The 22,982-nt window shown below is 38.2% G+C and overlaps 1 long non-coding RNA gene across 1 annotated transcript in view; it reads right to left on the bottom strand.

Moving 5' to 3' along the window:
* Nucleotides 1–7,704: 7,704 nt before the first annotated feature.
* LOC112405704 (uncharacterized) overlaps nucleotides 7,705–22,982 on the bottom strand; it is a 20,316-nt gene continuing 5,038 nt past the window's right edge. Inside the window, exons 2-3 of the long non-coding RNA XR_003004418.1 lie at nucleotides 19,714–19,896; nucleotides 7,705–7,864 (exon numbers count right to left, since the gene is read on the bottom strand). This is a non-coding gene — a long non-coding RNA (uncharacterized LOC112405704). The remainder of the gene's footprint in view (nucleotides 7,865–19,713; nucleotides 19,897–22,982) is intronic.

Here is a 22,982-nt window from a genome sequence, read left to right as displayed (position 1 = left end):
ATTAGTGTATATATGTCAATCCCAATCTCCCAATTCATCCCACCACCCCCGCCACTTCCCCCCTTGGTGTCCATATGTCTGTTTTCTACATCTGCGTCTCTATTTCTGCTGATACCCCTGTCCTTTCTTCCATTTAGATAAGATGGGCAGTCTCTACTCAATACCCTTCAGAGTAAGGCTGGTAAATGAAAAATTCAAAGAGCAGGAAGTCAGTTAATATTAGCTTTTTGAGTTTCCCCAAGTAGACTCAAGTTGGCCGTTCATTGTTTAAAGGAGAATATTTTAAAAGATCAAAAGCCTAGGTCAGGAATGTTTTACAGCACAAAGTTCATTCTGATTTGGAAGACTTTATGGACTGGCGCCAGAGAAAAAGGAAGCAGAAGCAAGAGTGAGTAAAGCCACTGGCGAGTGACTCTGAGGGTGGGTAAGGGTGGCCCAGGAAGGGAGGAGAGCTTCTTTTTTTTTCTCTCTCTCTTTTTTTCTTTTTTAACTTTTTGTTTTATATTGGAGTATAGCCAACTAACAATGTTGTGATAGTTTCAGGTGCACAGCAAAGTGACTCGGCCATACATACACGTGTATCCATTCTCCCCCAAACTCCCCTCCCATCCAGGCTGCCACCTAACATTGAGCAGAGTTCCCTGTGCTATACAGCAGGTCCTTGTTGGTTACGCATTTTAAATATAGGGGAGGAGAGCTTCTAAGAGTTTCACGTCCCACATCCAAGAAGGGAACCGAAGGAGCTGGGAGTGAGTTGGTGGCTCTGAAGGGAACTTTCAGCGGGGAGTGGGAGGGTACAGTGTGTCCTGCATGAATTGGTCACTGAAAGTCAGATGTGAGCCCAGACCCCAGAGCAGATGCCCACACATGTTAGACAATGGTGTTCCTCCCACTGATGTGGAGCCAATGGAGTCTAGATGTAGTCCTGAGGATGAAGGACAAGGGGAAAACCTTGAATTGTCTATCATTCTGAACTGGCTAGAAGTAAACTTCTCACTATAAGCATAATGAGAGACCAAGATAGAAATTTAATGTCGTCGTAGAAAAGGCTGTTATAATTCTTGCTATCTTGAATCTGTGACTTAGAATTACTACTTGTGGCTCCTGTTTAATAGTCAGCTTTCTCCACTGGATTGTGGGCTCCTGGAAGACAGGGACTATTTGTATTCATCTTTGTAACCCCAGTCCAGTCATAGTGCAGAGACTCAGTAAATGCTGTCAGATGGAAAACAATGAATAAACCAGCAAACCTGGATGACGAAGGATGAGGATCCAGGCAGAAGCAGGGCAGATGTGATTTTCCTTAATGGAATTAGAGTTGAATATCAGAAATAAAGCGTGTACTATTTGTTCTTCTGTCTGTTAAGATAAGCTTGCTCAAATTAACTAGTAATCAGCTGTATTTATTTTTCACTAAGTGTGAACTTAGTCATTCTCATTTAATCTTCTTGTTGAGGTTATTATGATAACTCAATTGAAGATTTGTTACCTTGTCCACTTGGATGATGTCTAAAATTTACTTGAAAATACTTTAGCTTAGTACTGTGATATAAATGTGTGTGTGTGTGTGTGTGTGTGTGTGTGTGTGTGTGTGTGTTGGTTTTACTCTACATGCTAGGGGTATGTGATTAACATCCTAACCTGGAATTAACTGTCCAGGTGTGCTTAGATTTTAAAAGTCACACCGAGGAGTCCACACTCCAGAGTACTCTGAGTGCTTCCATTATCTCTATCTCCATCAGCAGTGAAGGGGTTATTCAGTAGCATTTAGCGGAGTTAGAAATAATTTTCAAAGACAATTTGAGTAGTGTCCAATTGTGACTAGCAAGGTACAGACATCGTCACCTATGCATGAATCTGTCCCACTCAGCATCCTAATACCTCTCAGTGTGATGCCCCAGCCTAGAAGTCCCATTTGGTCCTGCGTCCCATCTCTAACCAGAGGATTTACTGTTGGATTCTGACTTGATGACTAGCTGATCCCCCCAAGATAATATTTCTGTATCTGCCACGAGTGAAATTGTCATACAGGGGGCCTAGCAGAGGAACCAAGGCAGGGAGCCAACAAGAGCACATTGTATGACTCCTTGTGTCTGTGTGCTGATAAATGTTTGTGTGTGCGTTGCAGGATTTGTTTTCTTTGTAATGGACCACTTGGTAGCAAGTTTCTTGGGAATGAGACCTAGACACTTCCTCTACCTTTAGCATTGGAGGCCACCATTATTTGCCAAAAGAACCCAACAGTTGTGAATGACCAAATTGGCTTAGATGAGCTGACAACACAGCACTTAATACAATGCACATTATCATTGCTTTTTCCTGACATTTCAGATTTCTGTAGATAAAGATATAAATACATACATCACAATGAAAAAATTTCCACATTATTTCTCTCCTTAATATCCTGACTCTAATATTTTCATAGCATGGTTGACCCTTGCATGTGTCATCCACTGGAATGTTACTGCTCTCCTCATCTGAATTTCTTTCTGGCTTGTACTTTATCCTATTTATCTTGGATGCCCCTCTGAGCCTACTATAATATCTCGCCAGGAAGAAGCCCTCATCATTAAATGTTTGCTGGCTGGAATGTCATGAAACAAACTAGATGACAGTGGTATCAGAGTCGTCCTCATTGCAAAGCCCTACTACCACCCTCTGAGGTCACAGTTGATACTCCAAGAAGAGAAAGGAAAAAGCAGTATTGTCACGAAGGGCTGGGCCCACACCCAAAGTTGTTGGGGGCAAAAGTACAGAACCCATGTGGCCATGAAGACAGAGAAAGGGCAGACCCTGCTCTGATTGTAGGTTGCCTTCCCATCACTGGGTAGGCAGCAGACTGAGAGAAGTATTGTCCAGCTTTGCTGGGAGGAAGGAGACCACCATGGAGAGGGGATGAGTAGCCTAAGAGAACATCTTTACAACAACTAGATTTTTCAACCCAGTAGCCATGTCTGTCAATAAAATATGAGATTGAAGCATTACTGTTTTACTTGCCACAGATAAGACAAAGCATGTCAGTTTGTCATCACTAGACTGGGGTTGCTGAGGAGAAGCTCTGACCCAGCATGAGCCCCTTAAGAAGGCAGAATAGGCTCTGAGAGAATGAATCTGACCGCAGAGTCTGGCCCAGAGGCCCAGAGGAGCGTAGGGAGGCGCAGCTTAGTCACGGGTCACTAAATGGCCGGCACCTGGTGGCAGGGCATTGTTTTGACTAAGGCCACTTGGGTTACCAACCTACCCAGACAGCCTTAAAGCACGGAGGCAATTTGTGGGAAAGATATTGGTAGGAACTTCAGCCAGGCTACAAGAGAACACCAGGAACAGCTGTTCCGATAGCAGCTGCTCTTTCCTTTACCGAGGGTCCCATGGCAGTTCATCTGGCATTACTGGTGTCTGCCCAAGAGCTTCACTGTTCACTTTTGCACTATTCACTCTCTCCAGACTGGCTTTGCTTTGCTTTCTCAAACACCATGGGAATGGTTGGACACACACTCTCATACCTGAAGGGGATGTTAGAGAGCTAAAGATGGGCCCTTGACCCAAGTCACTCTCTGGATCATTCAAACCTCCCTAATCACTACCCAACCCCATTACTGTTGCCACCACCACCACCAGCAATCACGTCACTGGCCAGTCATTCTACAGCAGCATTCCTATACTTGCCAGCCGGACAGTCATCTGGGGCTACTTATTAAAAATACACATCCTGGGACTTGCCTGGTGGTCCAGTGGTTAAGAATCTACCTTCCAATGCAGAGGTCACGGGTTCGCTCCCTGGTCTGGGAACTAAGATCCCATGTGCCATGGGCAACTAAGCCCATGTGCCCTAGAGCCCGTGTGCCCTAGAGCCTGCATGCCACAACTAGAGAGAAGCCTGTGCGCCGCAACAAAAGATCCCGCATGCCACAATGAAGATCCCTAGTGCCACAACTAAGACCTGATGCAGCTAAATAAATAAATAAATATTAAAAAAATATATACATCCTCAGGCTCCTCTATTGGAAACGCTGGGGTGGGGCTCAGGAAGCTCTACTTCTATTTAGCACCCCCAGGCCACTCTAGAATTGGGCAAGCTTGAAGACTGCACTGGAGCAGTCCTAGAATTTTATTTATTTAGCATCAGAATAGCCTGGGTGCTTATTATTAATACAAATGCAGAGTTCTACCCCGGAAGATTCTACTTCGAAAGCCGTGGCACAAGACCTTAGGGATTGCAATTAATAAACATTCCTAGGTGATTCTGATAGAGAGGTCCATGGGCCGCACAGTGAGAAGCATTATTTTAGAGAGAACCCCCATCTAACTTTACACTCTCAGTCTCTAGCCAGTATGATCTGGGAGCAGCCATGTTCTACTCCATTCTGTGATGGGTGGGTCAGAGGAGGACTTTGGCACTTGGGGGACTCCCAGAGCCAGAGAACCAAAACCATTGGGCAGGAGGGGCAATGAACAGAATGGTTAAGCAGACATGTCACAGCAATAAAGGTATATCTCACACTTAAATGAAACAGAAAAGGCTGCATTTATTTTTTTTTTAATATTTATTTATTTAGGCTGTGCTGGGTCTTAGTTGTGGCATGCGGGATCTTCATTGCAGCATGTGGGATCTTTCGTTGCAGCATGGGGATCTTTTTTTTTTAGTTGCAGCCTGCGGACTTCTTAGTTGCAGCATGCGAACTCTTAGTTGCGGCATGCGTGCGGGATCTAGTTCCCCGATCAGGGATTGAACCCCGGCCCCCTTCATTGGGAGCACGGATTCTTACCCACTGGACCACCAGGGAAGTCTCGAAAAAGCTGCATTTAAATAAGACGTGGGAAACCAACCTTTATGTATAAATATTCTAATAACAAAAAGACTAAGAATTGCTCACTAATATATCAAACACTTATTATGCCCTGAGCGCCTGAGGTATGCTATCTCATTTAATACGTGCAAAAATTTTAATGTTGTATTTGTGAGCCAATAAGAAACTTATCCAAACACATAGGAAGTAAGTGGCAGAGCCTAGTCTCAAATCTAGGTCTTGTTGAAGTGAAAGAACACGGTTTTAATCACCAAGGTGTACTTTAGCTAGAAACACAGATTACTTCTGAAATCAGGAAAAAGAAACCCACAAATGTAGTGTTATATATAATAAGAGAATTATGGATTAATAAAAGGGACTCTGAATTTGATCACAAGACCCTTTGGTGGTAGAAAAAATAATCCATCCCCATAATTTACCAATTTTGTAAGCTCAGATTTTAATAAATTGTGTTTTATTAAAATTACACACCTGTAAGGTTGAGGACCCTAGAACTCCCCAAATGTGCCAACAATCAAAAGGGGCAGAAATGATGTAAAAGGAAACCACCTAAGGATCAGAGACTAAATCATTCCCGATTCCTGTGGAAACGCTGCCTCAGAAATAAATCAGACAGCTCTAGGCTCTGTGGGCCTCCGCCTCAGTCAGCACCACGTTCTGGAGCCTCCAGGGTTCGTTGTTCAGTGTAGAGGAGGCCTCTCACCCAGGTGTCACAGTGTCCCAAAGCCCCAGGGTTCAGGACTGTGCTCCCTGGTTCAGGCCCGCAATCTTAGCCAGGCCCTGGCTGCGTAGATTCCCCTCGAGCAGCAAGAAGAGACAGGGTCTAACCTCTATTTTCTGCCAACTTGCTGTGTGCTGAGAACCAATAGCTATAATCAAAATGCCTCCTGTTGACTCTGCAAAGCCTTGGAGGAGTTTACAAGTGCTAAACACATGTTTCCAAATCCTCATCTCTGAAGCAGTCCTTTAAGACATAAAGGTGCAGGGGCCTGTGAGGGGGAATGGAAGAGCAAACAATGTAGCAAGGTGTGGTGGCTAAGGGGCAGAGGGAGACAGAAATAGAGGTGGATCTTCAGCCCCACTTCCTGCCCTGCCCTCCCTCCTCCACCATCCCCTCCCAGAGGATCCTTGTCACAAAAAGAGCTTGGGATACCTGGGAAAGGCCTTTATTTTGCCTATGGTCTAATCCAATCATTTGCACAGATGAGAAATAAGTGCTCTCAGGAGCTCTGAGTGTTTCCTTAAACTCTTTGAAAATGGATGAAAAAATGATAACATATAAGTAATCCCCAAACCACCGATAACCCCAAACCTCCCTACCATTAGGGAGCAGCCTGAATAATTGGTTCCTAAACAATTAAACTCTCTGGTTCTTTCATCAGTCACTTTATTAATAAGTATTTATGGGCTACCCTCTGTAAACCCATCACTGAACTGAGCAAGAATCGGAAACACAGGACCTGGAAGTGACTTCAAGAAGCTCCTTGTTTAATAGGCAAAACATTCTCTGACATAAATCGTACCAATGTTTTCTTAGGTCAGTCTCCCAAGGCAATAGAAATAAAAGCAAAAATCGACCTAATCAAACTTACAAGCTTCTGTACAGCAAAGGAAACCATAAACAAAATGAAAAGACAATCTATGGACTGGGAGAAAATATTTGCAAATGATGAAACTGACAAGGGCTTAATTTCCAAAACATACAAACAGCTCACACAACTCAACAACAACACAAACCAAACAACCCAATCAAAAAATGGGCAGAAGACCTAAACAGACATTTCTCCAAAGAAGACATACAAATGGCCAACAGGCACATAAAAAGATGCTTAACATTGCGAATTCTTAGAGAAATGCAAATCAAAACTACAGTGAAGTATCACCTCACATGGGTCAGAATGGCCATCATTAAAAACCCTACAAATAACAAATACCGGAGAAGATGTGAAGAAAAGGGAACTCTCCTGCACTCTTGGTGGGAATGTAATTTGATGCAGCCCCTATGGAAAACAGTATGGAGTTTCCTCAAAAAACCTAAAAATAGAGTTGCCATATGATCCAGCAATCCCACTCCTGAGCATATATCCACACAAAACTATAATTCAAAAAGAGACATGTACTCCTATGTCATAGCAGCACTATACACAATAGCCAAGGCATGGAAACAGCCTAAATGTCCATCGACAGATGAATGGATAAAGAAGATGTGGTACATATATACAATGGAATACTACTCAGCCATAGAAAAGAATGAAATAATGCCATTTGCAGCAACATGAATGGAACTAGAGATTATCATACAAAGTGAAGTAAGTCAGAAAGAGAAAGACAAATACCATATGATGTCACTTATATGTGGAATCTAAAATATGATGCAGATGAACTTATCTACAAAACAGAAACAGACTTACAGACATAGAGAGCAGACTTGTGGTTGCCAAGGGGGAGGGGCAGGTGGGGGAGGGATGGAGTGGGAGTTTGGGATTAACATATGCAAACTAGTATATATAGGATGGATAAACAACAAGATCCTACTGTATAGCACAAGAAACTATTCAATATCCTGTGATAAACTATAATGGAAAAGAATATGAAAAAGAATATATATACATATAACTGAATCACTTCACTATACAGCAGAAATTAACACAACACTGTAAATCAACTATACTTCAACAAAATAATAAAAAAAAGAAATGCATTGTTTAGAGAGAAGGTCAGATTGATAATTAGGCGACAATGCAAGGCAGTAAGATCTGAGTGCTACCTTGAGGAGAACTAGAGATATGGGCTTTTCCTTCAGAAAAAGGAAAAAAGATTAAGGTGGACTGGAGGTATCAAGGGAAGCTTCATGGAGGAGGCCGGCTTTGAACTTACTAGGATTTGGAGAGCAAAAGAGAGAAGTTCTGAGGGCATTCCAGTGGTGGAGAAGTGGATGAAAGTCCTCCCATCTTTCCGCCTATCAAAATCTTTTCAGGTCAGCTCAGGTCTGGCTTGCCCTTGTAGTCTTCCACCATGAGAACTGTGAAGATTAATGCCTGCAGATATCTTTGAGTCTTCAGAGAAAACAAGTATATACACAGAGTTACAAAAAAGCATCAATGGGGTTGCATTACATCAATTGCAATTAAAGTATTCTGGACTTAAAAAAAGGTAACATCCTATATTCCTAATAGCATGGAATTAGAAAAACTAACCATCAAATACCTTTTACCCATCTCTTTGCTTGGACACGTTTAAAATGTTAACTTCTAGAGGAAAAAATTAATTGGATGGATAAGAGCAAACACTCCTTTCTATATGTGGTGATTTATTTCCTCCACACTGAATAAACCAAACAGCTGCATTTAGAGCAGATACATAAGATTCAATTATAGTTACAGACATTACTAACCTGCCATTTTTCTAAACATTTTGAAACACTGAAAACGTAGTTGAAAAGACAGCTTGCATCATGTTTGATCATGGAGAAGCAGCATTCCATGATGTTAGGTGAAAGCTATATCGAAATCCTACACCTGCTTGAAAATAGAATTTTAACTGGCAATTTGGCTTCTAGGTAGTGTATTATGATATAAAATAAATTAATCTTTTTTCTTTCATACAGAACACAAGGCCACAATCAGTGCCAAGTCTGTTCCCTAGAATTGCTTGGCAGTGTTCCCAGATGTTCCAACAGTCTTGTAGCAGAAGCTTTGCAACCCATTTGCTAGGCAGAGCTTTTATTTTTTTTCCTTCCATTTAACAGACTGCAATATGTCCCACCCTTCCTGGTATCACAGGACAATCGTATTTTCAATTCTTCCTTATGTCTTATTTTCCCAAACCTAAGGTCTTTCTGAAACTGACCTTGTTATTCTAGTCTGTTATTCTCTTCAAGCCTATACGGCTATATTATCCTCTTAAAGAGGCAAATCCAAGCCCAAGGGGATTCAGATTCAACTTAAAACGTGTTCCCCAGAATGTCAAGTTTCTCAAGATGTTAATAGATATTCCACGAGATAAAGTGATGTCAAATAATAAAAAGAAACGCTGCAAACCTTCCAAATCTCTAGGGATTTAGAAAGCACATTACTTGAGAAAAAACAGAAATCAAGCAGGAAATATATTTAACTTGGTTAAACAAAACTGATTTGACTACAGAATTCTTTCTCTCTTTCTCCCTCTCTCTTTCTCTTTCTTTCTATAATACTACTGGAATATAATAATTATAATCATAATAACAATAATAAAAATAGCTAACATTTATAGCTATCTCTACTCCTTTAGTGACTGCCATAGAAATTTTAACATACATAATTAACAGAGTTCAATATTAATAATTATAATCTTCTTCTGAATCACGTAAGAATACTAGAATACTGCCATGCCAGTCATCACCCTCCCTAAGTTATATGTTATTCTCTCTTGATATTTAGCCTCATACATTAGACATTAACTTTACCATTATACACAGTCAATATTTATCCTTTCCATTTTCCTGTATTGCAAATCTTCCTTTTGACATGAAGTATCTTCATTAGAAGTTCCTTATGTGAAGATGTGTTGGTAGTAAGTCCTCAGGTTTGTGTCTGAAAATGTCTTTTTTTGCCTTGATTTTTGATAGATTGTATTAATAAATATTCAATTCTAGGTTGAGAGTTATTTTCTTACAATACTTTGAAAATTCATTTTCAATTCTTTTGAGTTCCACTCTCATTTCTGAGAAGTCACCTATCAGTTAGTCATTGCAGATGTGTCTCCACCCACTCCACCCCCAACTTTTTTTCCCTGTTTGGCTGCATCTGTTACTTTCTCTTTGTTTTTATTATTCTGAATTTTTCACTCTGTTATGTATTTCTTTTTACTTCTGTTGTTTGGCACTTGGGGAACTTCCTTAATCTGAAGATTGATGGTCTTCTGGAAAACACTCACTCATGTCGTTTAACACTGAATGTCCCCAATTGTCATTTCTTCTTAGAACTCAGATTATATGTATGTTGGACCTGCTAAGTCTTTCTTCCATATTTCTTAATCTCTTTTTCATATTTCTCTTTGCTTTGTCTCTGTCTCACGCTATGTGTAACTTCTTCAACTTTACCTTCCAAATAACTGTTTCTTTAACTGTGTTTAATATAATGGTAAATCCATTCATCCAGATTCTACTTTCAACTATTATAATTTTTATTTTTACAGATTCATCCAGAACCCCTTTTTCAGTTCTATTTCTCTCTATATATTAATTTATACATATTTATTTTTATTGTATGTTTGGTATCTGATAATCATAGTATCATCAGTCTTTATAAGTCTGATTCTGTGTTTTGCTGTTTTTTTGAATCTTATTCATAGCTGTATGCTTTGTATGTGTGTAGAGGTATTTTGGTGAGTATATGGAACATGGAACTTTAACTATGGTATTTCTTTGGGGCTTGCTTGTCAAGTTTACTTCTTTGGAAACAATTTGTATTTGTTTCTTGTAGCCAGAGACACTTGCCCTATTAGATATGATACTTATTATAAAGCTATAGTAAATAAGATCATGTAGGGTTGGCACAAGACTAGACTAACAGAGCTCAGAAACAGATGCTCACATATATGGAAAGTTGATATATGATAGAGGTAGCACTGAGACACTGGGAAAAAGATGGTTTATTCAATAAATGGTGCATGATAATAAATAAAAAGAGATCCAAGTGGGACTGCACCAGGAAAATGTATCTTAATCACATCTGTTTCTTTTTTCTTTTCTTTTTTTTTTTCACATCTGTTTCTTGATGAGGAGAGATAGTAAGAGAGCTAAATGAATGGCAGTCATTCTTACACTGAGACCCATATATCAGCTTCAGGACAGATATGAACCCAGATGGTATATGAAAAGGTTGCATGTATATGCATTAAAAAATTGTAGGGAAAATAGGATTCTATATGCAAAAAATTTAAACTGTTTTTTAGTAATAATAATTGGTGGTGATAGTATTAGCATTGCCTTTTTGTGACTGTTAGGTGTCATATGAGATAAAGCAAATGAATAACTGTGGGATGTTCTAATTGTATTTTCCCTTGTATTGTTGAGAATAAGGATTCTCAATGTGGAAGAAAGGAGATAGAGATGTAATCCAGAAGAGGTTAAATGCAAATCCTGTATTTCTGAATTTAATTGGAAATATCAGAATAAATATCATAAACATGCAACATATTCTTTCTTTGTATCATCTACTTACTTATCTATCATCTTTGTATCTGTGTATCTATCTACCTATCATCTATCTAATATATATATTAGATATATCCACTGAAAAGGCCTTGAAACAATGACTAACCAGTGATATCCTGCAAAACTGTATTCAGAATGTGGTCTTAAAATGCCATTTCCTATTAAAAGAAATAACATATTCTTCATATGTTTCAACATGTCAGATATCAAGGAAACTATTAAAGACCACTAGGGTTATGTCAAAAGGACTCAGAAGCCAATTTAAAGAGGCTCCTACTTTATTCTATTCAATTCCATTCCATTCCATTCCTGTATTCTACTTCCAAAGATAAGACAATTTGAATTTCAACAAGGATGAGAATTGTAATGGGTTGAAACCATCATATATTTTAAGTCCATGCATTTCTAGAGATATTTTAAAAATTGGATGATAAGCAATTGAATCATCTTGAAAACAGATTAAATAAAAGGAAAAAATCAAACATTTATCCTTGCTTTCCTTTGAGAACTCTACCACTGGAAAAACTGAATAGCAAATGAAGAGACTCTTCTCTTTATAAAATTATTCAGGCCAGTAAAATGATAGAATTAGAATATTACCATTTTGCTAATGTCATAAAAGAACAATAACCAGATATTACGTGTTTGTTGATGAAAGAACATGCCATCCTTTGATTCAAAATACATCAAACCTGAATCTGATCAAGCCCCTGGATCCAGCTTCCAATTTGCAGAAATATATGGGTCTTGTTGAACTGCACTATGGGTAGGCAATCCAAATTATGGGAAACTACAGTTCAAATGACATAGATAAAAAGATGGCATAGATTCTTCAACAGAGGGATGGAGGAGTAACCTGTAGATTAAAAGACATTCAAAGCATATACCAAGTTTTAAAAAGAAATCAAACAGATGTTCATTTTTGTGTCTTGCTTCTTTCACTCAGAATAATGTTTTTGAGATTTATCTATGCTGCTGTGCATTATTTACAATAGCCAAGACATGGAAAAAACCTAGTGTCCATTGATGGGTGAATGGATAAAGAAGTTGTGGTGTATATATACAATGGAATATTATTCAGCCATGAAAAGGAAGAAATCCTACCCTTTGTGACAATGTGGATGAACCTTGAGGGCCTTATGTTAAGTGAAATAAGTCAGAGAGAGAAAGACAAATACTGTATGATCTCACTTATATGTGGAATAAAAAAAAAAGCCAACAAACAAACAAAAACCCCCAAACTCATAGAAAAAGAGATCTGACTTGCAGTTACCAGAGGCAGAGGGTAGGGGGATGGCGAATTGGAGGAAGGTGGTCAAAAGGTATAAACTTCTAGTTATAAGATAAATAAATACTAGGGATGTACATACAACATGAAGACTACAGCTAACATTGCTGTGTGATATATAGAAAAGTTGGTAAAAGAGTAAATCCTAAGTGTTCTCATCACAAGGAGAAAAATATTTTCCTACTTTTTTTCTTCCTTTTCTTTTTATTGTATCTATATGAGAAGATAGGTGTTAGCTAAACCTATCATGGTAGTCATTTCACAATACATGTAGATCAAACCATCGTGCTGTCTGCCTTAAACTTACACAGTGATGTATGTCAATTATTTCTCAATAAAATGTATATATTGAGATATATACACTGATATATCTCAGCTATATACTGATATATATACTGATATATACACTGATATATCTCAGATATATCTCAGATATATACACTGAGATATATCTCAGATATATACACTCAGATATATACACTGATATATCTCAGATGAAAAAATTGATATTCATTACTATCTTTACCATCTATGCTGCTGTATATATCAATAGTTCATTCTTGTTTGCTACTGAGTAGTATTCCATTGTGCAAATATATCACAATTTGTTTATACATTCACTTGTTGATGGATATTTTGGGTTGTTTCTAGGTTTAGGCTATTATGAATATAGTTGCCATGAAAATTTGTGTACATTGTGTACATTTGTATATTGTGAATCATGTTTTCATTTCTCTTAAGGAAATATCTAGAAATAGAATTGTTGGTTTGTGTGATAGCGTATATTTAAGTTATATGAAACTGCCAAACTGCTTTCCAACGTGGTTGTGCCATTTTACTTTCCCACCAGCAGTACAAGAATTATAGTTGTGCTACATCTGCACCAACACTTGTCAGTATTTTGGATCGTTTTAGTGGATTTGTAGTGGTATCACATTGTGGTTTTAATTTTAATTTTCCTCTTTACTATTGGTGTTAAGCATTTTTCATGTGCTTATTGAGGACTGTTGCATCATTTTGATATGTGTCAAGTGACTTCAAATCTTGCTCCATTTTAAAGTTGTTTTCTTCCTACTGAATGATTTTGAAAAAGTTCGTTCTTTACATATTCTGGATATAAATCTTTTGTCAGATATATGCATTGTAAATCTTTCCTCCCTGTCTGAGGCTTGCCTTTTCATTTTCTTAATGGTGTCTTTGAAAGAAGTTTTTTTTTTATTCTGATAAAGTACACTTTATCATTTTTCTTTTATGGTTTACATTTTTTGAACTATCTGAAAAATCTTTGACTATCTAAAGGCTATGAAGATTTTCTCCTATATTTCCTTCTAAAAAGTTTTTTGTTGTTATCCTTTTAGTATCTGAAGGATCTGTAGTGATGTCTACTCTCGTGATTACCCCGTCCCAACTTTTTTTTTTCCCGGTACGCGGGCCTCTCACTGTTGCGGCCTCTCCCGTTGCAGAGCACAGGCTCTGGACACGCAGGCCCAGTGGCCATGGCTCACGGGCCCAGCCGCTCCGCAGCATGTGGGATCTTCCCGGACTGGGGCACGAACCCGTGTCCCCTGCATCGGCAGGTGGACTCTCAACCACTGTGCCACCAGGGAAGCCCCCTCCCCCCCTTTTTTTAATCTTGATATATCAAGCTAGAGGTTTATCAATTTTATTGATTATTTTAAGGAACTTCCTTTTGATCTCATTTTCTCTAGTTTTCTTGTATTTTCCATAACTCATTTCAATTTACTATGCTTTTTCTAGATTTTCACATTGAAAGCTCAAATAATTTATTTTTGCCATTTCACCTTTTTAAATACAAGCTTTTAAAGCTTTAAATTTTTCTCCAAGAGTGATTTACAAACTAAACAGCTAAGTGTTTTAGCTGTGTCAAATTTTGACATGTTGTATTTTCATTTTTATTCAATTTAAAATATTTTCTAAATTCTCTTGTGACTTCTTCTCTGACCCATGGATCATTTAGAAATATTTGCTTTATTTTCCAATATCTAAATACTTTCTTCCTGTGATTTCTGATTTAATTCTATTTTGGACAGAAAACATGGCTTGTATGATTTCTATGCTTTTAAACTTTATTGAGATTTGTTTTATGGCCCAGAAAATGGTTTATTTTAATAAATGTTCCAAATGCACTAGAAAAGAATGTGTATTCTACTGTTATTAGGTGGAGTATTCTATAAATGTTGATTAGGTCAAGTTAATTGACAAAGTTGCTCTGGACTTTAATATCTTTATTAATTTTTATATACTTGCTCTCTCAATTACTGAGAGAGAAAATTTGAAATCTCCAACCATATTTGTGGATTTTCCTATTTCTCTTTCAGTTTGGTTGACTTTTGCTTCATGTATTTTGGAGTTCTATTTTTAGGTGCAAATGCATTAGGATTGTTATATCTTCATGGTAAATTGACTCATTACCATTATAAAATGTCTCCCTTTATTCCTGGTAATATTTTTTCTGAAGTCTGCTTCAGCTTCCTTTTATTGGTTTTTGCTTGACATAACTTTTCCCATCATTTTTCTTTTTTTAAATAACAGCTTTATCGACATATAATTTACATGCCATACAATTAATTCATTTTAAAATGTACAATTCAGTGATTTTTGGCATAGTCAGAGTTGTGCAACCATCCCCACAATGTTAGAGCATTTTCATCACCTTATAAAGAAACCACATATCCTCTGGCAGTCACCCCCATTTTCCCTACCCACCCAACCCTTGGCAACAACTAATTTACTTTCTGTTTCTATGGATTTTCCTATTATGCACATTTCATACACATGGAATAATACAATATGTAGGCTTTTGTGTCTGACTCCTTTAGCATATTATAAAGGTTCATTCATGTTGTAGCATGTATCACTATTTCATTCCCTTTGATTGCCAAATAATCTTCCACTATATGGATTTCTCACATTTTACTTATCCATTCATTAGTTGATACATAGCTGAGTTGTTTTCACTTTGGCTATTATAAATAATGTTGTTACGAATAGTCATGTACAGGTTTTAGTGTGGATATATGTTTTCATTTCTCTTGGATATACACCTAGGGGTAGAACTGCTGATTCATATAGTAACTCAATGTCTAACATTTTGAGGAACTGCCAGATTGTTTTCCAGAGTAGCTGGACCATTTTACATTCCCACCAGCAGTGTATGGGGGTTCCAATTTCTCTGTGTTCTCATCAACACTTGTTATTATCTGTCTTCTTTATTCCAGCCATGCTGGTGGGAGTGATATGGTATCTCATTGTGGTTTTGATTTGCATTTCCCTGATGGCTAATGATGTGGAACATCTTTTCATGTGCTTATTGGCCATTTCTGTAACTTCTTTGGAGAAATGTCTATTCATATCCTTTAATCATTTAAAAATTGGATTATTTATCTTTTATTATTGAGTTGTAACAGTTATTTATATATTCTCAATATAAGTCTCTTATAAGATATACAATTTGCAAATATTTGCCCCATGTTGTGGGTTGTCTTTTCACATTCTTGCTGGTGTCCTTTGAAGCAGAAAATTTTAAATTTTGCTGATGTCCAATTTATCTATTTTTTCTTCTGTTTCTTGTATCAAACCTTCTATTATGTTCCTTTAACCTATCTGTGCCCTTATATGTAAAATGGGTTTCTTATAGATAGCATATAGTTGGATATTGCTTTTTATTCAATCTGAGAATCTTTTAATTAAGGCATTTGGACAATTTACATTGAATGAAATATTCAGTATGTTTGGGTTTAAACTTACAATTTTGTTATTCTTTTCTATTCACCCATACACCACTTATTTATTTACTTACTTGCTCTCTTTCTGTCTTTTTTGTATTAATTCATGGTGTTTTAGCATTCAAACATCCAGTATATGCCCAGTGGTGGGACTGCTGGGTCATATGGTAGTGCTATTTTTAGTTTTTTAAGGAACCTCCATACTGTTCTTCATAGTGGTTGTATCAATTTACATTCCCACCAACAGTGTAAGAGGGTTCCCTTTTCTCCACACCCTCTCCAGCATTTATTGTTTGTAGATTTTTTGATGGTGGCCATTCTAACTGGTGTGAGGTGACACCTCATTGTAGTTTTGATTTGCATTTCTCTAATGATTAGTGATGTTGAGCATCCTTTCATGTGTTTGTTGGCAATCTGTATATCTTCTTTGGAGAAATGTCTATTTAGATCTGCCCATTTTTGGATTGGGTTGTTTGTTTTTTTGTTATTGAGCTGCATGAGCTGCTTATATATTTTGGAGACTAATCCTTTGTCAGTTGCTTTGTTTGAAAATATTTTCTCCCATTCTGAGGGTTGTCTTTTCATCTTGTTTATGGGTTCCTTTGCTGTGCAAAATCTTTTAAGTTTCATTAGGTCCCATTTGTTTATTTTTGTTTTTATTTCCATTTCTCTAGGAGGTGGGTCAAAAAGGATCTTGCTGTGATTTATGTCATATAGTGTTCTACCTATGTTTTCCTCTAAGAGTTTGATAGTGTCTGGCCTTACATTTAGGTTTTTAATCAATTTTGAGTTTATTTTTGTGTTTGGTGTTAGGGAGTGTTCTAATTTCATTCTTTTACATGTAGCTGTCCAGTTTTCCCAGCACCACTTATTGAACAGGCTGTCTTTTCTCCATTGTATATTCTTGCCTCCTTTATCAAAAATAAGTTGACCATATGTGCGTGCGTGGGTTTATCTCTGGTCTTTCTATCCTGTTCCATTGATCTATATTTCTGTTTTTGTGCCAGTACCATACTGTCTTGATTACTGTAGCTTTGTAGTATAGTGTGAAGTCCGGGAGCCTGATTCCTCCAGCTCTGTTTTTCTTTCTCAAGTTTGCTTTGGCTATTCGGAGTCTTTTGTGTTTCCATACAAATTGTGAAATTTTTTGTTCTAGTTCTGTGAAAAATGCCAGTGGTAGTTTGATAGGGATTGCATTGAATCTGTCGATTGCTTTGGGTAATAGAGTCATTTTCACAATGTTGATTCTTCCAATCCAAGAACATGGTAATCTCTCCAACTGTTTGTATCATCTTTAATTTCTTTCATCAGTGTCTGATAGTTTTCTGCATACAGGTCTCTTGTCTCCTTAGGTAAGTTTATTCCTACATATTTTATTCATTTTGTTGCAATGGTAAATGGGAGGGTTGCATTAATTTTTCTTTCACATTTTTCATCATTAGCATATATGAATGCAAGAGATTTTGTGCATTAATTTTGTATCCTGCTACTTTACCAAATTCATTGATTATGAGCAAGATTTTTAAAAACATTTCTTGTAATATAGATCTCCTGATGAATTGTCATAGCTTTTGTTTGTCTGAAAATTTTTTTTTACCATATCTCTGAAGAATATATTAGTTGCATATGGATTTTTCCCCTTTTAGTATTTTGAAGATGTTAGTTCATTTTCTTCTGGTTTACACAGTTTCTGCCCAGAGGTATACAATAATTCTTATTTGTTTCTCTCTATAAACTATCTTTGTTCTTTGGTGGCTGCTAAGTTTTTTTCTTTTTTAATCACTGGTTTTCAGCACTTTATAATGTGCCTTGTGTGACTCTGTATGTGGGTATTTGTATGTGTGTGTGATATTTTGTTTGATGTTCTCTGAGCTCACTGGATCTGTGAGTTTATAGTTTTAATCAAATTTGGAGATGTTTCAGCCTTGAGTCTTCTAATATGTTTGCTTTCCCTACCTCTCACTCTTCTTATTCTGGGACTCCAATTACATGCATCTTGGACTTCTTGATATTGTCTCACAGGTCACTGAGGTTTTGTTCATTTTTAAAGTCATTGTTCTCTGTTTCTTTTTGGATAGATTCTATTGCTATGTCTTCAAAGTCATTAGCCTTTTCTTTTGCAGTGTGAAATCTGTTGTTAATCCCCTCCAGTGAATTTTTCATTTCAAATATTTTATTTTTCCACTCCAGAATTTCATTCTCATTGATTCTTTTTTATATGTTCTATTTCTCTTCTCACTATGTTTATGTCTTTCTTTATATACTTGAATATTACATTAATAACTGTTCTATCACCCTGTAATTTCTGGCATCACTGTAATTTATGGATCTGTTTTTACTGATTGTCTTTACTCCTGGTTAGAGGACACGTTTTCCATTTTCTTGTCACATCTAGTTTAAAAAAAAAACTTATTGGTTCTGGACTTTGTAAATCTTACATTGTTAAGTGTCTGGATTTCATTGTGTTCTTTTAAAGAGGGTTGGGTTTTATATTTGTAGACACTTAAGTCACTATCAGATCAAAATCATCTTTTTTAAAAAAAAATTTGTTTTACTTGTTGATTTTTGGCTGTGTTGAGTCTTCATTGCAGTGTGCGGACTTTCTCTAGTTGTGGTGAGCGGGGGCTACTCTTCGTTGTGGTGTGTGGGCTTCTCATTGTGGTGGCTTCTCTTGTTGCGGAGCACGGGCTCTAGCATGTGGACTTCAGTAGTTCTGGCTCGCGAGCTCTAGAGCTCAGGCTCAGTAGTTGTGGCACACGGGCTTAGTTGCTCCATGGCATGTGGGATCCTCACGGACCAGGGCTCGAACCCATGTCCCCTGCATTGGCAGGCGGATTCTTAACCACTGTGCCACCAGGGAAGCCCCAAATAATCTTCTTGATAACTCTTTTTAAGCTTTTGTAAGTAGTGCTAAAGTAGTTTTTACTCCAGGAATATTTCATACTTACTTCTAAGGTGTGACCTCTCAGGATCCCCACTAAATGCCCCAGGTGATCCCAACGATCCTCCACTGTGGATGATCAGAGTTTGAACACATTCATCCCTGTGCAAGCTTACAACTCCCCACCATTCTTTGAACAGCTTTGTATAATTTCACTCTGTGCATGTGTAGGTCAGTACTTAGCAAAGATTCAAAGGGCCCTTAATGTAGATTTCTGGAGGGTTTCTTTTTAAAAGCTTCCTCGGGCTTCCCTGGTGGCACAGTGGTAGAGAGTCCGCCTGCCGATGCAGGGGACACAGGTTCGTGCTCTGGTCCGGGAAGGTCCCACATGCCACAGAGCGGCTGGGCCTGTGAGCCATGGCCGCTAAGCCTGCGCATCCGGAGCCTGTGCTCCGCAACGGGAGAGGCCACAGCAGTGAGAGGCCCGCATACCACGAAAAAAAAAAAATCTTCCTCATTTCTGGAGCTTCCTAAACATGTTTTTTAAATTCATAAATGACTATTATTTCTTAAACATGCATAACAAACATACAATGTAACTATTACAGACAACTAATAATAAACCATAACAAACAACTAACTGATCATCAAATGATAACATGCATTACTATGTTATTCATATTGATATCTTACACCTGTATGCTTAAGTCAATAAAGTGAAGAAATGAGTATCATTTCTTTGGTATTTACTAACCAAGTAACTTTATTATTATCCAAGTGATAAAATATATTACCAGACTCAGCCTTGCCATCTAGCTTCACACAGCTCAGTGACAATGTCTAGGTGGCAGCAGCAGCTGCTAGTTCAGACACTGTAGCTCCAGGTGCTTGTTCTCCTCAAGAGCAAGCTTCAGCCCAAGCCATTTCAGGTAGCAAAATATGCCTCTGTCTCAGTTTTTATTCCCCAAAATCAGAATCTGAAAGAAGAATTTCAGTACAAGTAACTTATTTGGGAGGTGATTACAGGATGGACATTGAGAGAATAAGAAATTGAGTCATAAAGGGGATAAAGACAATAAATTGTGAGTTAATGAATTGTGGGTGACTGGGGCTTAATACTACTGGGGACATTCTAAGAAAATGGATGGAACATACCTGGGAACTATTCCTCAGGAGTAGGAGGAATAGAAAGCTGAATTCTTTATTCACCTACTCCCATCCCTCATTGGCCGAGTGCTGCACCTGGGGCATCGGCCCTCAGCACTGTTGGCTACTCCATTCCTTAGAGCATAAGAGAGCACGGCCAAGCTTAGTCCTGCAGCTAGACAAAGCCATCAGGCAGAGTCACAGGAATGCATCAGAGTGTGTGGGAACCACAGGCAGTTGACCTCCAGGGTAAGTGGAGGGGATATGGGTGAGGCATCAACAGATCCTCCTTTCCTTGGAAACAGGAACTCATTCAAATCTCCTGTTCTGTTTACTCTAATCAAGCCCAACCATATTAACATCAAAAAAGAAGAAGGGTAATATAAGTCAGGTGCTCTCTAATGGAAGCTTGACCCTGCACAATACTGTGGGGTGAGGAGAGAGACAAAACAGTTACTAACAGTTGCTGAATGGGCAAAGGTTAAAAAAACAGTCCACAAGCAAACCAAACTTCTGGCCTCTTCAGCAAATTCCTTCTTTTAACCTTCTGTTCATCTGGCATGAGGTCTGTGATGCAGCTGGATCTCCATGGCAGTCAGACTCATGGTTATTGTATTTATATTGGGAGTGGGTATGTGTGGTGTGCTTTTCAAAGGAAGGGACACAGTCCTAAGTCTGTTCTCAGAGAATAGCTGTGGCCATTGTACTTTCAGTTCTTCAGGTTTTTCCCCAAAGGATGTGGAGGGGGGAGAAAAAGACTTCCCACAGCACATAGGTGGCACAAGGACTCGAGCCAAGCCAGTGGCCATAACGATGAACTCATTTTAATGCCTGAAAGAACCCTGCCCAAACTTATGCAATACAGTCACCCTTTTATCATTCATTTTAATTTTGAAGTGAATTCTTAGAGAAAACAGTACTCAGGATAGATCCATATGACGGCAGTCAGAGACCGCAAAAAGATAATTTCATGGATACATTCACCCTCACCATATTTAAATCATGAAGTTCCTTGAGAGGAGAGATGCATTTATTTTTGCAATGAGAGATAAATCTTAATTGCAAGTACACCTGCGATAGGTAACTGATTCAACATCATTCATTCATTCATTAATAGTGTCAAGCACTGTTTGAGGTGCTGGGGATATTATAGTGAACGAAACAACTAAAGTCCCTGCCTTCGTGTGGCTGATAATTAATTGGGTGAGATCAACAATAAACAATTAAACATATAATAATAACTGCCAAGGCTCACAATAAATCAAAAGAAAGGGTATCAGGAATGCAGAAGTTCTGGATTGTTATCTGTAGTAGGTGCCTTCTCTAATAAGGTGATTTTGAGCACAGTGAAAAGTAAGTAAAGTAAGAGTGGATGCCGACCATACATGTAAGAGTGTGTTCCAGACTGAGAGATAGCATGTGCAAAGACCCTGAGGTAGGGGCATGACTCATAATTCAAGAACAGCAAGGAAACCAAGAACAAGTGAGATAAGAGAAGTTATAGGAGAGAGGTATTTGGGTAGGATTAGGACACTTGCAAAGCACATAGAGCTGATGAGCTAGTGAAGAAATTTGGTCATTGCTCTGAGTGACATATGAAGCCATTATACTTTTAAAAGAGCCCTCTGGCTGCCGTAGTAGGGCAGGAGAGGAGGAGTAGAGTAGTTAGGGTGCCATTATAATAATTCAGGTAAGATGGTAGAGGCTTGGATCAGACCAGTGCAATAGTTGTGGAGATGGTGAGAATTGGAGATATATATTGAACTATATTGATATCGTTGATAGTAGAGACACAGGGTTTGTTCATTTGAATATAGGATAAAGAGAGGAGTCAAGGATGACTTCAAGATTCTTGACTTAAGCAACTGGAAGGGTGGAGTTACCATTTACCAATGTGGAGAAAAGTGTATGAGAAGCAGGTTTGATAGGGAAAACCACACCTTTGGTTTTGGTCCTAGTAAGTTTGAGATGTCTCTTAGACATCCAAGTGGAGATGTTAAGTAGGCAACTGAATATGTGGCTGGACTTCTGGGACAGAGTCCTCACTGAAAGTATAAATTGAGGAATCATATTTAAAGCCACATGACTAGAAGTAATCACGAAGGGAGTGAGTGTAGTTATGGAAGAGAAGCGGTCCAATGATGGAGCCTCCAGCTTAGAGTCAGGGAAAAGAAAAGGAACCAGTAAAAGAGACAGTGAAGTAGCAGCCACTGAGGTAGAAGGAAATTCAAGAGAGAATAGTGTACCAGAAGCCAAAGGAAGAAAAGATTTCCGAGGAGGAAGGGAAAGAGTGATCAATTATGTCAAATCCTGCTGATGGGACAAGCAAAAGGAAGATGGAGAATTTAACACTGGATTTGGCTCACATCATTTGGATGTCAGTGATCTTGACAAGTAAGGGTTGATAAAGGATCTTTCCATGAAAATAGTCTTCTTTACTTATAAAAGGGGTAATTGAGCCTCTGAAATGGAGTAAAGAGGAAGAAGATGAAGAATTTATGAAGAAGGAAGTCTGAAGGCAAATAAAACCAACCTCAGTAACTATATACAAGATCCCTCACCTCACTTGGCCGCAGTGTTGAGAAGGGCCAAAAGAAAGAATTGGTCTCTACCCTCAGTTTTCTCTTCTGTATGATGGGAATGTTTATTGTACTTACCTTATAGGGTTATGGTTGGGATTCAGTGATTTAAAACATGTGAAGTATTAGAATACTTCCTGGACATCATCAGGTCTTAATGAATGTTTGCTATAATTACTGTATCACTGTCATCATGTTTAACATTCTTATTTTCACTTCAGCTTGGAAATTTCATGACTCTATGTCATCATTATCATCTTGCTAAGAACCAACCATCCCTGATGGCTAGTTCTAGTGTTGTACTGCCACGGTAGGGTGTATCTGCTTCCTGCCCAAAT

Source organism: Neophocaena asiaeorientalis, unplaced genomic scaffold (assembly GCF_003031525.2).
Source record: "Neophocaena asiaeorientalis asiaeorientalis breed wild unplaced genomic scaffold, Neophocaena_asiaeorientalis_V1.1 scaffold415, whole genome shotgun sequence".
Lineage (NCBI taxonomy): Eukaryota > Metazoa > Chordata > Mammalia > Artiodactyla > Phocoenidae > Neophocaena > Neophocaena asiaeorientalis.
This window is presented reverse-complemented; position numbering and strand designations above follow the sequence as displayed.